The sequence below is a fragment of the Aquarana catesbeiana genome, linkage group LG06 (genome assembly GCF_042186555.1).
Source record: "Aquarana catesbeiana isolate 2022-GZ linkage group LG06, ASM4218655v1, whole genome shotgun sequence".
NCBI lineage: Eukaryota > Metazoa > Chordata > Amphibia > Anura > Ranidae > Aquarana > Aquarana catesbeiana.
The window spans coordinates 55,414,433-55,429,989 of NC_133329.1; the positions used below are offsets into that span (position 1 = coordinate 55,414,433).

Here is a 15,557-nt window from a genome sequence, read left to right on the forward strand (position 1 = left end):
CAGTGAGGCTGCATTGGTAAGTACAGTGAGGCTGCATTGGTGAACACAGTGAGGCTGCAATGATGGGCACAGTGAAGCTGCATTGATGAGCACAGTGAGTCTGAATTCATGGGCACAGTAAAGCTGCATTTGATGGGCACAGTGATGCTGCATTGATGGGCAGTGAGGCAGCATTCATGGCAGTGAGGCTGCAATGATGGGCACAGTGAGGCTACATTCACGGGCACAGTGAGGATGCAATGGTGAGCACAGTGAGGTTGAATTCACGGGCACAGGCTGCAATGGTGGGCACAGTGAGGTTGAATTCACAGGCACAGGCTGCAATGGTGGGCACATTGAGACTGCATTCATGGCACAGTGAGGCTGCAATGGTGGGCACAGTGATGCTGCATTCATGGGCACAGTGAGGCTGCAATGGTGGGCACAGTGAGGCTGAATTCATGGGCACAGTGAGGCTGCGATGGTAAACACAGTGAGACTGCATTCATGGGCACAGTGAGGCTGCGATGGTGGGCACAGTGAGGTGGAATTCTTTGGTACAGGCTGCAATGGTGTGCACAGTGAGGCTGTATTCACGGGTACAGTGAGGATGCAATAGTTGGCACAGTGAGGCTGCATTCATGGGCACAGGCTGCAATGGTGGGCACAGTGAGGCTTCACTCATGGGCACAGTGAGGATGCAATGGTGGGCACAGTGAGGCTGAATTCACGGCACAGGCTGCAATGGTGGGCACAGTGAGGCTTCATTCGTGGGCAAAGTAAGGATGCAATGGTGGGCACAGTGCAGCTGAATTCACGGACACAGGCTGCAATGGTCGGTACAGTGAGGCTGAATTCATGTGCACAGGCTGCAATGGTGGGCACAGTGAGGCTGAATTCATGGGCACAGGCTGCAATGGTGGGCACAGTGAGGCTGTATTGATGAGCACAGTGAGGCTGAATTCATGGGCACAGTAAAGCTGCATTTGATGGGCACAGTGATGCTGCATTGATGGGCAGTGAGGCAGCATTCATGGCAGTGAGGCTGCAATGATGGGCACAGTGAGGCTGCATTCACAGGCACAGTGAGGCTGTATTCACAGGCAGAGTGAGGCTGAATTCACAGGGCATGGTGAGGCTGCAATTGATGAGCACAGTGGGGCTGCAATTGATGAGCACAGTGAGGCTGCATTTGATGGGCACAGTGAGGCTGCATTTGATGGGCACAGTGAAGCCGCATTTGATGGGCACAGTGAGGCTACATTTGATGGGAACTGGTGAGGCTGAATTGATCTCCCGTATCATGTCTGCAGTCTCTGACCATCTCTTGTAGCATGTCTGCATTCTCTTACCATCTTTGTTATGATGTCCTCAGTCTCTAACCATCTCTTGTATCATATCCGCAACCTCTGACATCTCCTGTATCATAAAAGTAATAAAAGGTTTTGCGAGCTACAAATGGATTAATGCCCCTGGAATGAGTTCCAATTAGAGATAAGCTGCAAACACTAACCACGTTTCATTTCGTGTGCATACCAAAGTTATATAAATAATTGTGTCTGCGCTGGGAAGTAGATAATATAAAAATGAAAAAAAGTATGTGATAAATAATAAATATCGATAATTCAATAAGAAAACTAACAATGTCAATAATCAAAGAAAATCAATATTATATACTAAGCAATAATATGTGCAATTTGTCTGTGATATATGACCAAAGTGCAACATGCAGAAAAAAATATTAACGTAAAATCCAGATCCCCAGATGAAGGCACGTGATCCCTGTGCCGAACACGCGTAGGGGAGGGGCCAGGACAGAGCTGTCAGCACGGAGGAGCAGAGGAGACTAACACACCACACCGCACGCCATACGAGCATTCCCTGCACATTATATTCTGGATAGGATGGTGCACTCACGCACCTGCACATTGTGAGTACCCTCATGAGGGGAATTGTTTAGTTTATTTAATAAATCCCTGACTTTATTACGCTATGGAGAAATCATTGATGTTATATGAGCGAGTTGGAGATCAGCATCAACACACCCTATATGAGCCCAGGAGTGGCTCCAATGCGTGTTAGACACTGTTTAGTTACTGTGTCACACGCTCAGAGGTGAGCGCATACATGGTTGGGGGTCACAGAAGAGCACTGAAGCATGTTTTATTCTGCACACTGTTAAAGATGAGCATGATGGATACCAGTTTTTATGGACACTATGTTTATGCACTTTACGGTTGTTACTTATGAACTTTTTTGAACTTAGACGTGGATACTCTATTGTTATGCAATCAGCACTTGGATTTTACATTAATATTTTTTTGCATGTTGCACTTTGGTCATATATCACAGAAAAATTGCACATATTATTGCTTAGTATATAATTTTGATTTTCTTTGATTATTGACATTGTTAGTTTTCTTATTGAATTATCGATATTTATTTATCACATACTTTTTTTCATTTTTATATTATCTACTTCCCAGCGCAGACACAATTATTTATATAATCTCCTGTATCATGTCTGCAGTCTCTGAGGGAGTATGCAGAGGAGTCAAGAATGGGAGCACTGCCGGGATGGGGGTCATGGGAGAAGTCAGACATGTGTGGACTGTGGTGAGGAGACTATAGAATAAAACCAGAGCCACCAAGCTGGAGCCAACTGACTGAGCCCTGCATGGTGCACCTGAGAGGAGGTCAGTGACAGCACCGCAAGGCCAGTCGGACTGTCCAGAGAGACAGTGGTGGTATTCTTCTTCTCAAGCTCATCTGGGGCCAGAGGACCGAGTTCAGTGGAAGGCAGAAACCACTAAGAAAAGACTTCCTGGATTGGCGGTACCTCCTTGGGGGTCATCATCTCCTCTGTCTGCAGCAGGTTTAGAGGAACAGTCCCCACTCAGCACACAGGGTCACAGCAGCTTGTGGTGGAGCTGTCTTTTAAGTGGTTCTTGGCCTTCTGAGACCACATTGTACACGGGTTGGTAGGAAAGGCTGTTTGTCCACACAATTGGGGTGTGTTCCCACTTAGGTTTCAACTTGCTACCTCTTTCACATTTCAAGTTCTTTACCAGGACCTGGCCTAGTCAGGTCGATGCCCTCAACCCGATACAACACCTTTGGGATGAATTAGAGCAGAGACTGTGAGCCAGGACTTCTCGTCCTACATCAGTGCCGGACCTCACAAATGCGCTTCTGGAAGTTCCCATAGACACACTCCTAAACCTTGTGGATGGCCTTCCCAGAAGAGTTGAAGCTGTTATAGCTGCTAAGGGTGGGCGAACTCAGTATTGAACCCTACGGACTAAGACTGGGATGCCATGAAAGTGGTAGTAGACTCTGTACTATTTGTACCTACAGGTAAGCCTATCATAAGGCTTACCTGTAGTTACTGTGAATATCACCACAGTACCTAGTGTTCCTGGCGTGCACTCTGAAAGTCCGACTTACAGTGTAGGGCCTTCAGAGCAAGGGCCAGAAATGCAGCAGTGATGTCATCGTGTCCCCAGATGTCTCAGCAGTGACATTGCGGAGTGGGGGGGCTTTGTTCTAAGGTAAGTTTCCCATAATGTGCTAGTATGCAAAGCATACTAGCACATTATGACATTGCCTTGCGGGATTTTTTTTTTTTTAACAACCAGCGGTTGACTAAAGTGTGCATGTAAAGGTCCCAATACTCTTGACAATATAGTGTATATAGACACATGTATATATTGGAACTTTGCACTGTGTTATCTCTTGCAACTCCCCGTTCTTCATATTATTATTATTATTATTAGTGGGACTGCTTTAGCAGTCCCACTATTGTTATTCGATTTTATTAGTGGGAATGCTTTAGCAGTCCCACTATTGTTATTCGACTATATTTATTTTTATTCCGTACGTTTTTTGGCTCTGCGTAACTTCTGCATACTTTTAGCTATTAAAACCATTCAACTATTAAAATGTTCATCTCTTTCAGCTGATGATGGGACTTTTTCAACTTTTTTTCTACCATTTATACTTTTTAAAATATTAAGCTTTTTATCACTTTTTTAACATTGAAGTCAATGGGAGCATGCTTCAGATCCTTAAAATCTTCTTCCGCTCCCAAAAGTTTCAGCTCCTTCATACTTTCACCTACAGACGCCAAACAAACTTTAAAATGTTCACAAAATATTCAACTATCTGGCTATATCTTTTCAGTTTGATATCTTTTACAGTTTTTGTGAAAAAGCTTTTTGTTTAGAGGTAATTTCAGGAAATTTTAGCCATTAATCAGAGTTTACTGTGTGGCTTTTGTTGCCATGGTTACCAAAGCTTCTGTTATACACAGGGGGGAGGTGGCTGGAGCATCTCAGCTCTGATTACAGAGCCCGGGGGAGGGGACAGACACACCATGTACTGATTTATAATAGAGGAATATGATGGGGAAGTTTTGATGGGGCAAATATGATGGGGCGGTTTTGATGGTGGCAATATGATGGGGCAGTTTTGATGGGACATTTCTAATGGGCCAGTTTTGATGGTGGCAATATGATGGGGCAATTCTGATGGGGCAGTTTTGATGGGGCAATTCTGATGGGGCAATTCTGATGGGGCAGCTTTAATGGTGGCAATATGATGGGGTAGTTTTGATGGGGCAGTTTTGATGGTGGTAATATGATGGGGCAATTCTGATGGGGCAGTTTTAATGGTGGCAATATGATGGGGCAGTTTTGATGGGGCAATTCTGATGGGGCAGTTTTGATGGTGGCAATATGATGGAGCAGTTTTGATGGGGCAATTCTGATGGGGCAGTTTTGATGGTGGTAATATGATGGGGCAGTTTTGATGGTGGCAATATGATGGGGCAGTTTTGATGGGGCAATTCTGCTGGGGCAGTTTTGATGGTGGCAATATGATGGGGCAGTTTTAATGGGGACAATTTTGATGGGGCAGTTTTGATGGCAGTATGATGGGGCAGATTTGATGGGGGCCGTTTTAGCAATTCAGCTATTCAGCATTCCCACGCATTTTCCCCAGGAAATGCATTTTCTAGTTTTTATTATTATGACATATTAGTGAGACAGAATGTCTGCGTCTCCTCCAGCTCTCACCTCCCCCCTCCAGTCACAGCAATGTAGAAATCACAGGAGGGGGAGGAGGTAAAATCTCCTCATGTCTGACCAGCCCCTCCTATCAGCACACATAGAATGCAATGATTTGTGGGACTTGTAGTGTCTTCTTATCTCAGGGAACTACAACTCCCAGATGACATTACCAGGCGGAAACAGGAAGTAGAAGAGAAGCTCTGAGTGTATTTTGTAGAAGAACTCAGAAGAGATCCAGAACATCGGGGTATGAAATGTTTAGAAAAGAAAGAAATTATTCTGTACATGAAGATTGTCCTCTGTTAGGAATGATTTAATTTTTAGTGCTGAAGGTGAACTTATACGTTAACCGCTTAAAGTGGTGTTCCAGCCGAAATTATACTTTTTAAATAAAAATACCCCTATAATACACAAGCTTAATGTATTCTAGTAAAGTTAGTCTGTAAACTAAGGTCTGTTGTGTTAGTTTATAGCAGTAGTTTGTTATTTTATAAACTTACACCAGGCCGTGGCCATCTTAAGTGTGGGCATCTGAAGCCAGACTGTATTTCTTCCTGGATCTCATCCTTGCAGATCTCGCACATGCTCAGTGCAGCACAAGCAGTGTAATAGGTTTCAGGTTAGGTTTCCATAGCAATGGCAGTGTCAGAGGAAGTTGCCGCCCCTTCCCAGAAGGCATTGCAAACAGGAAATGATGCGATGGGTCACGGCCAGGGAGGAGGAAGTAAAAAATGAATTAAGCAGATATACAGTAGGTGCTGAGAAAAAAAAATATCTAATTCGTTTACAGTGCACAGTTTAGTGAGGGATGCTAAAGAGTTGTAAAAGTGGGTGGAACTCCACTTTAAGGACCGCCCTATGTACATATACTGCGGCAGGGCGGCCCCTAAGCGCAAAATCACGTACCTGTGCATGATTTATTCTTCCTGGTCTGGGGTGTGCCCTCATGCTGCTGGAGACCCACTCCCGCTGTGATTGGACACAGTGGTGATTGGACACAGCGGGAGCTAATCAGGGAGTCCAGTGTACGCAAAATCTGGCGATCATTCGGAGAGAGGTAGAATGGCAGTCTGCCTATGTGAACAAGGCAGACCGCCATTCTTCTAGAGGGGAAAATGGAGATCTTGTGTTTCTGCTAAGCTGAAACACAGATCTCTGTTTTCCTTTAGTTAAAGCACATCCCCCAGTTGGCAAGCACCCCCTAGGGACACAATTGACCCTTTGATCACCCCTGATGTTAACCCCTTCCCTGCCAGTGTCATTTATACAGTGACAGTGTTTTTTCATTTTTTTTTTTAGCACTGATCACTGTATTGGTGTCACTGGTCCCCAAAAAGTGTCAATTAGTGTCAGATTTATCCGCCGTAATGTTGCAGTCCCACTGAAAATCGCTGATCACCGCCATTACTAGTAAAAAATATATTTTAAAAAGTCCCTAAATCTATCCCATAGTTTGTAGATGCGATAACTTTTGCACAAACCAATCAATATACACTTATTGGAATATGAAAAATATGTAGTAGAATAAATATTGGCCTAAATTGATGAAGAAATTCGATTTTTTTTACATTTTTTTTATTGGATATGTTTTTTTAACAGAAAGTTAAAAAAAATTGTTTTTTTTTCAAAATTGTTGTTCTTTTTTTGTTTAGCCAAGAAAAATGGAGCCGGCAACTCCAAAATCCCATGAAAATCTTTGTGTCAGGTCACCTTGAGGCTAGGTGACAGATTCACGCTGTAGGAGTCAGAAGTGCACCGCAAGGTAGTGGACCCTAGAACTGACTGCTGCGGATTGAACCCTGGGAGGTTCAGGAAGCAGGTCTACTGGATCACTGACACAGATCCCACTGGGAGCTAGAGCATAGATTCCCCAGGGCGCGGAGTCTAAGAGCCAGCAGGTGTTTACCAGAGCCTTTAGTGGTAAGGATGGACTGCGCTGCAGTCCGGCTCCAGGTCGCGGCCCCCAGGGTCTCACAGCTCACGCTCACGGTAGACTACAGGAGAAGAGGAAGGAGGCAGAAGGCTGGAACAACAAGGAAAGTAAGGGACAAGCCAAGGTCGGGGCCACAAGCAGACAAGGACAACAGAGTTCATGCCAAGGTTCAGGGTCACAGGCAAACAGGGATGGTCGGGGATACTCCAAAGGTCAGGGTCATGAGCAGACAGGAATAGTTAGGAATAGGCCAAAGTCAGTAACTGGAATCAGATGTAGGAAACACAGCAAGTACACACAGAGGCTAACACACAATGGTTGATCAGCACTGCTGGCTTGCAGTCCACAGGTTAATATAGGGTTCCCTGATAGGGCCTGGGGTGGGGCCATGCTTAGAGGAGAGGTTATAAAACCAGTCAAGTGAGAGGCAGCTGGTCTTTAGAGATGAACACATGGAGACAGGTAAGCTAACAGAGAACTCTATTGCATAACCATGACAGTTTGCTACATAAAGGTCAAGATAAAAAAAAACACTGACGCGTTTCGGCTTTCAGCCTTGTTCACAGCATATTCACAACTTTTTTTTGTTTATAGCGCAAAAAGTAAAAAACACAGAGATGATCAAATACCACCAAAACAATGCTCTATTCATGGGGAAAAAAAAGGACGTAAATTTTATTTGGGCGCAATTGTCAGTTAAAGTAACAGTGTCGTATCGCAAAAAAATGGCCTGGTCATGAAGTCCTGTAAGCAGCATCTTTGCAGCAGTTTGGGGGCGCGGTATTTAGCACTCCCAAAATGCCCTGCCCATTGCAATGAATAAATAGTGCTTCCGAAGCGCCGCAACACGGGCGTTTTTAACCCCTTCTTCGGCTGCTAATGGGTGTTAAAAGTGCTCTGCTAGCGGCTGAAAAAGCACCGCTTAAATGGCGGAAAAGCGCTGCTAAAATGAGTGGCACTTTATGGCTAATGCTCGGGCGGCCCCAGTATGAAAGGGGTCTAAGGCTACTTTCACACTGAAGGCGGTTTTCAGGGGATTTAGTGCTAACCTGAAAACTGCATCTCATGTAGAGTTGCCACCTCATCCCTTTAACCATTTGAGGTCCGGGCCATAGCCGAATGACGGCCACATCGTGGACCTTAATTTCCGGGAGGCCTCATGGGACATCCTCCCCTGTGCACGCGCAGGGCGCGCGGTGCGCGCGCTGTGATCACCGAATCACGGAGACTCAGATGATCACAGATCCGAGTAAGGGGCCAATCCCGGGCCCCTTACCATGTGATCAGCTGTCAGCCAATGACAGCTGATCACATGATGTAAACAAAAGCTCGGTAATCGTTTTTGTTTTTCTCCTCACGCTGTTAGTGTGAGGAGAAAAAAAAGCCAATCACCGGCTTATGTTAAATGGACATCGGTCCCGAAGAGGAAGGAGGCACATATGCCTCATCTGTGCCTGCCAGTGCCACCTGCCATTGCCACCTGCCAGTGCCCAGCAGTTCCACCTATCAATGCCCACAAGTGCCACCAATCAATGCCCACCAGTGGTGCCAATCAGTGCCACTTAGCACTGCTGCCATCAGTATAAGCAATCAGTGCCCATCACTGCTACCCATCAGTGCCCATCGCTGCCACCTATCGGTGCCCATCAGTGCCACCTCATCAGCATACATCAATGAAGGAGAAAAATTACCTGTTTGCAAAATTTTATAACAAAATATTAAAAAAATATAATTTTTTTTTTAAATTCGGTCTTTTTCAATTTTTTTAACAAAAACTAAAAACCACAGAGGTGATCAAATACCACCAAAAGAAAGCTCTATTTGTGGGAAAAAATGATAAAAATGTCATTTGCGTACAGTGTTGTACGACCGCGCAATTGTCATTCAAAGTGTGTCAGCGCTGAAAGCTGAAAATTGGTCTGGACAGGAGGCGGGTTTAAGTGCCCAGTAAACAAGTGGTTAAACCCGAACACATATTAATTACACAGGTTCTGAGGGTAATTAAATGCAGATAAGGCAACAAGCGAGTTTACTTACCACCTTAATCAGCCACAGAACCTGTGTAATTAATATGTGTTCGGGTATTAAAGGGATGAGGTGGCAACCCTACTCTCAAGCCTCCCCAGTGTGAAAGTCCGAGTGCTCTCACACTGGGGTGGTGCGATTGCAGGACAAGAAAAAAAGTCTTACAAGCAGCATCTTTGGGGTTGAGTTTACAAATAGGGGTAAGTGGCGCTACCTGTGTTGGATACCTAATAAATATATGATCTCTACTGGGTGCCCAAATGTGCACTCTAAAAATAAAAACAAATTACATATTGAATATGTGTCAATTTTGGTTAATGTGCCGTCCCAGTGTATACAAACAACTAAATCTTTATTGTGTAAAAAGGTGTAAATACACCCACCCCCCTTTAAGTGTGGTAAAGGGTTAGATAAATACGTGAATAAAAAGTCCTCTTTTCAACTAATGTGATCATTACCCATCAATCAGTTCCCAATTATTATTAAAATAACAACTGATATAGGTGTTACCAAATTATCCCCCAGCCGACAGCTGGGCAGCAGAATAAAGCCTATACACAGTTCATCAGCGTTAAAAAACCTAATACACCTAGAAAAATGTGAAATTGATTGTTTAAAGCGGAGTTCCACCCAAATTTTGAACAATATCTGTATGTATTCTCTTCCTTGCCTAGATGCTGACATGCCATTTAAAAAAATTTAAATCGCCGTAATTACCTTTTATTTTTCTATTCTTCTTTGCACTTCCTGGCTCTCCTCCCGTGGGAGTAGGCGCGTTTCTAGCCTTTCCCAGACTCCTGGGAGCTAGTCTCAGGCTTCCCAGGATGCCACTGAGCATGTGCGGGAACGAGCGGTGAATGCTGGGAGCACAGCATTCACCACATCCAGGAAATAAATGCTTGTGGGCTTCAAATGCCCACAATGAAGATGGAAACCGCCTGCAGTGAATAATATAAGTTATTCTTTCCGACGAAATCTGACACATTACACACAATATGTGAGTATGTAATGCTGAGAAGAAAAGTTTGTGAATGAACTCAAAAAAAAAAACGATAGATAGATGGACCCCCGCTTTAAAACCACATTGAATGTGCAAAAATGTGTATTTAAGGAATAAAAAAGTGAAAAAATGAGTAAAGTCAAACATTCAAAAAATCAAAAAATCAAACAATCAAGAAATCAAAGAATCAAAAAATCTATTTGTGAAAGTCCCAGCTTGCAAAGTTCCATATATTTCCACCAAATCCAAGTAATCTGTGTAAGGTGACTTTTGTGACAGCAACAGTTGATATCCAGTGACTCCGGTGCTCTCCCTCAAGGATCCCCACTCACCAGCTCCATGCACCCCTACAGGGGTAAACAGCATATAATCTCCAGCTCCCGATAGCATCTAGGATTCCAGTGAGGTTCTCCCTGGGGCTATTCAGTCCAAATAAGTATGCCTTCAGAACTCCGGGTTCCCCTTACATGAAAGAAACAGGGCTCCCATAGTGTGATAACGTATTGGAAATTTTATTAAAAAATGCTGATTACAACAATCAAATAACATATAAAATAAATAAATAAACTGTAAAAAAGTTCGTACCCCTATAAGGAGTCAGGCGATCACACTAGGTAATGGGAGGTCAAGCCTAGAGAGAAGCTCGTGGATGTAAACTGGCAACCGAGCGGCGTGCGCCTCAGCTGCGCTCCACACTCTCTCTGACTTCCGCGTGTGACGTAGGTAGGTAGCTCTGCCTTATGCGTTTCGTCATCGACGTTGTCAAAGGCGTGTGTTTTAAAGGGGGGCTGCAAGCCTGGGTCCGTGAGCGCGGAAACCTTTCTCTATTACTAAGCATCTTTGGGGTGGTTTGGGAGCGCTGTATGCAGCGCTCCTAAACCGCCCCTACCTATTGAAATTAATGGGCAGCGCTTCCGAAACGCCTGAAAAGTGCTTCGGAAGTGCCCCAATATGTGAGTTTTTAACCCTTTCTTTGGGGGTTAAAAGCACCCCACTAGCGGCCCAAAAGCACCGCTTAAACAGCTCTAAAGTGAGCAGCACTTTATCGCTGACGGCCAGCACTTTGTGTGAAAGCATTCTTGGGCTACTTTCACATAGAGGCGTTGGGGCGTGTCCGCGGTAAAGCTGCTATCTTTTGCGGTGCTTTTTGGACCCTAGCAGGACGCTTTTAACCCCCGCTAGTGGCCAAAAAAGGGTTAAAACCGCTGGCAAATCGCCGATGTAGCAGCACTTTGCCGGCGGTTCGGCTGCACTGCCCATTGATTTCAATGGGCAGGGGCGCTTTAGGAGCGGTGTATACATCCCTCCTACAGCGCTGCAAAGATGCGGCTAGCAGGACTTTTTTTTCCGTCCTGCCAGCGCACCGCTCCAGTGTGAAAACACTCGGACTTTCACATTGGAGTGAAAGGGCGCTTTGCAGGCGCCATTTTTAGCGTTATAACACCTGCAAAGCGCCTCAGTGTGAAAGCAGTCTTAATATTTTCCACAAAATGAAGGCCCAATTTAACCTGAACAAATGTGGTATAATTCACCAGGATACAATTAGTAGTTGCAATGTTATGTGCTGTTTTACTAACACAAGATGTCAACTTTCACTATGAAGGAGTCCATTTGCACGTCCAAAGTGAAGATATTTTGAACTCATATAATTGTTTTTTCTTGTTTTTTTTTTTGCATGATCTCTTTTTCTTTTTGTCCCATTTTCCTTTCTATTGTCCTTTTTCTCACCCTTCCTCTCACCATCTCTCTCATTCATTCATTTTTTTTATTCATTCTGGATAGCCAAGGGAAGGGTAATAATTCCTGTAATTGTTATTTTGCCTTTTTTATGTGTGCAGAAAATGAGCGGATGTTTTTCCAGTGTGAGGGAGATCTCTTCTTGCACAGTTGTCACAGGATCAAATGTTTCCAATGGAAGAATTTGTATTTCACTTTTATGCTGCTTTTTATTATTGGGGAGTGGGCACAGCTATATTAATTAGTTAATATTAAATATTGCCTTTTACTACAAGGTCCACTTGAAGGACATATTCACATCTACACTTATATCATAGACACATTCCAAATAGATATGGCACCAGAATAAGTCTGGATGCATCTATGGTGTAATCAGTGTGTGGGCAGCTTGAATACAAATATCGGAGAGTATTGGACAAAAAATGCGGTCAAGAAGTTGGAAGAACAGGTTCAGTTGCCAAAGCTAACACATCAGGATGAGGATTCTTATTTTCAAAGGGGCAACATTATAAGATTCCAATAAGATTTTTAAAAAAATCACAGTCACATGGTTAAAATAAAGATCCTTATCCTTGTTTTAAAGAAAATGTAAACCTGAAATTTCATATTCCTGATATGTGCCTGCTGTACCATGTACTTGTATGAAAAAGTCTCCTGTTCTCTTTGTATTTCTTCTTTTGTGTGAAATCCCTGGTGTTCCTGCCAGTCCTTCTGCTTTCCCATTAAAAACTGATCACACTAGGCAGGAGAGCGCAGCCTGGTCAGTTCTTTAGCTGTGTAGGGAACTCAGCCTGCTCTTATCCAATGATCAGACTTGTCCTGACATGTTGTACCCATCAGCATGCCCCTTAACTTAAAATGTGCCCATCAGAGTGAACCTTAACATAAAAAAAGGGGCATGCTGATGGACACATTTTATGATAAGGGGCACTCTGATGGGCACCACAAAACGTGTCCATCTGCATGTCCCTTAACATAAAATGTGCCCATCAGAGTGTACCATAACATAAAATATGCCCATCAGAGTGCACTATAACAGATTATGCCCCACATACCTTGAGGGCAGGAGAGAGCACATTCTGCAAGCCGCAGAGGGGCGGCAGCTGTGAGATATACCTCACATGAGAGGCAGGAGAGGGGGAAGTTGGGGGCCGCAAGCAGCAGGGGGCGGGATGCGCGTGATGTCACGCCCGGCCGGGATTAAGAGCCGCGGTGAGGAGCAGGAGGTGGGGTGCACACACGCATCATCACTGGTTGCTGGGAAACACATGGTCCCAGCAAACCAATGACTGGTACCCTGTGCAGTGGCATCCCTTTGCATTGCACTTAAAGCCAGGAATTAATAAGACTCTACACCTTAGGGGGGAAAAAAATGAGGAAAATAGGAAACAAATTTTGAGCCTAAATGGTTTTTTCACACATGACATTTACTATTATTTTTCAAGATAATGAAGCTGCTCTCACCACTGCTTGTTGTTCGTTTTTCCTGCTGCATCCAGCATCTTGGTATGGCCAAGTAAACCAGCAGGGAACATGAAATCCATCTGTCGGGTACGATCGATTCGTTATTGTAAGGGTAACTCTACAATACAAAAAGCAGAGGATGGTCTCGGAAAGACACATGCAGGAAAATGTTAGGCAAGAGACAATGTGGGACAATGATGTAACAGCACTCACCAGCCGCCATGCAGGACATGTAAGAAGAAAGCAACAGAACAGACAATGTGGGACAATAACAGCACTCACCGGCCGCCATGCGGGGACATGGTGTAAGGACGCTCGCCATATGGGGCAGCCATTTAGCACTAGCAACAGACATGTCATGTGGGATGTAACAGCACTCACCGCTATGTGGTTAATGGGATATTTATTTGTATCTTTTTATTTTTTTGGTTGAAGTTCAGCTTTAATTAACAAAGTATAAGCTAAAATCTTCCATTAAACAGGGACATGATGGTCTGACTGCAGACTCAGTATGCTACTTATTGTAAAAAAATGTTTAATTAGGAAGAGCATAATTTTTCTATTGGGAATTGGCTGGTTCCTCTGCTCCCTGACGCCTTTTAATTTGCACTGACAAGAGGCAGGATTGCTTTCTTAATTAAAGATAGATTTCAGTTGGTGTCTCGGCTTTCCATGCCCATTTTGCACCTCCCTTTCTTCATGTGTTCAATACTTTTTCCCTGTGCCATTCCATTTTATTACACATAACTTCATTTCTGAACCTATTTGTTTTGGTTTCATTGTATCAATGGTGGCTAGTGATAAATTTTTTATTTTTTGGGGGAGCGGCAAACAATGCACCCACAGCCTAACCTGAACCCCCCGGTCAGTCGGGTCACCCCCCCAATGGGACGGTCGGTTGGTCACACAGATGTCTACACCGCACATTGTACTGCATGCCTGCCTACAGCAGCACCATATCTAGAGAGATCATGCAGTGCCTGCGGATGCACGATGTGGTCTCTGGGACTTGTAGTCCCCCTGGGATTGTACAGGTCAGGCTCAGTATACATACTGGGGACTGTCGCTCCTCTCTGCCCACACTCTGCACGGCTCTGATCAACAACTCATCCTCCGTACAGCTCCGCTCTCTCCCGGTGGCCGCAAAACTCTCCAGCACCCAAACCACTTGCGGGATCACCCCAGACCGCACTGCTCGGCAGGGGCCTTGCTAGGTCTGCAAAAGATCTGAGGCTAGAGCCCATAGCAGCAGTCACCAACCTTTTTGCAGGCCGGGGGGGTCGGTTACTTGCCACGGTCACCTGTCACCAGATGCAGCTTGTTGCTTGCCACCATCACCTGCCACTAGATGTGGATATTCACTTGCCACGTCACCTGCCATCATTTGCAGATTGTCACTTGCCACGTCACCTGCCACCATTTGCAGATTGTGGGTTGTCACTTGCCAAATGATGTGGATTGTCACTTGCCATGCCAGCAAATGCCACCAAATGTGCATTGTCGCTGCTTTAGTGGCAGGCTGGCAGCAATGGTCCATTTAGTGAGGGCAGGAGAGCGGAGATGCGGGGTGGGCAGTAAGAGATGTCATCTCTCTGCTCCCCGCTGCACCTCAGACATTGAAGAGACCCGTGTTCTGACAAAATGAGCACCAGCGCTGTGAGTGCGGAAGAGCACTGATGTGTGGTGGACAGTGAGAGATGATGTCATCTCTGCTCGTCTGCCCGCTTGCCTCTAATGCAAATCGCCCGCCCACCCGCGACCCGCTGGTTAGGCAGGAACCCTGCGGCAAGAGACTCTGGGCTTCGGGCCCCAGATTCAGGGCTGCAATAGCCACCCCCTAGCGATGCCACTGCTGCTCGGTGAGGCTCTGCAGCTTGGAGCCCAGGCTCTTGGAAATGCTGTACACATCTTCCAAGGACAGAGCAGCAGGAACCCACCACCATACCTTCCCCATCCTCCTCCTCCTCGTAGGTCAATGGACTCGCTTCTCCTTTCCATGAATTGGGAAACGGGTCTCACAACCGGGAGGGCTCAGGGCGCAGTGCTTTGCACCCCGAGCCCATCCTTTTTTGAAGCCCATTAGAGCCTCAGGCTCTAATCATGGGCTTCTAAAAAAAAAAAAAAACTTGATTGGAATCCATGCGTCCAGTGCCTCGCATGTAGATTAGGGGGCCGGACGCAGGCATAGGGGCCCCTAATGGACAGGCCGCCACTGCTTTGTATGTATGGATTGCATGGGTTGTTACCAACATGTGGTAAAAATTTCATGTCAACAGCACCTTTAGAAACATATTTACCTAGAAAAATGATAACGTGTTCACAGCAGAAGCTGATCAGCAAGTCCCCCAGA

At 45.1% G+C, this 15,557-nt stretch overlaps 1 long non-coding RNA gene across 1 annotated transcript in view; it reads right to left on the bottom strand.

Annotated features, from left to right (window-relative positions):
* Window positions 1-5,987: 5,987 nt before the first annotated feature.
* LOC141148438 (uncharacterized) overlaps window positions 5,988-15,557 on the bottom strand; it is an 87,454-nt gene continuing 77,884 nt past the window's right edge. Inside the window, exons 4-5 of the long non-coding RNA XR_012245205.1 lie at window positions 13,208-13,325; window positions 5,988-10,468 (exon numbers count right to left, since the gene is read on the bottom strand). This is a non-coding gene — a long non-coding RNA (uncharacterized lncRNA). The remainder of the gene's footprint in view (window positions 10,469-13,207; window positions 13,326-15,557) is intronic.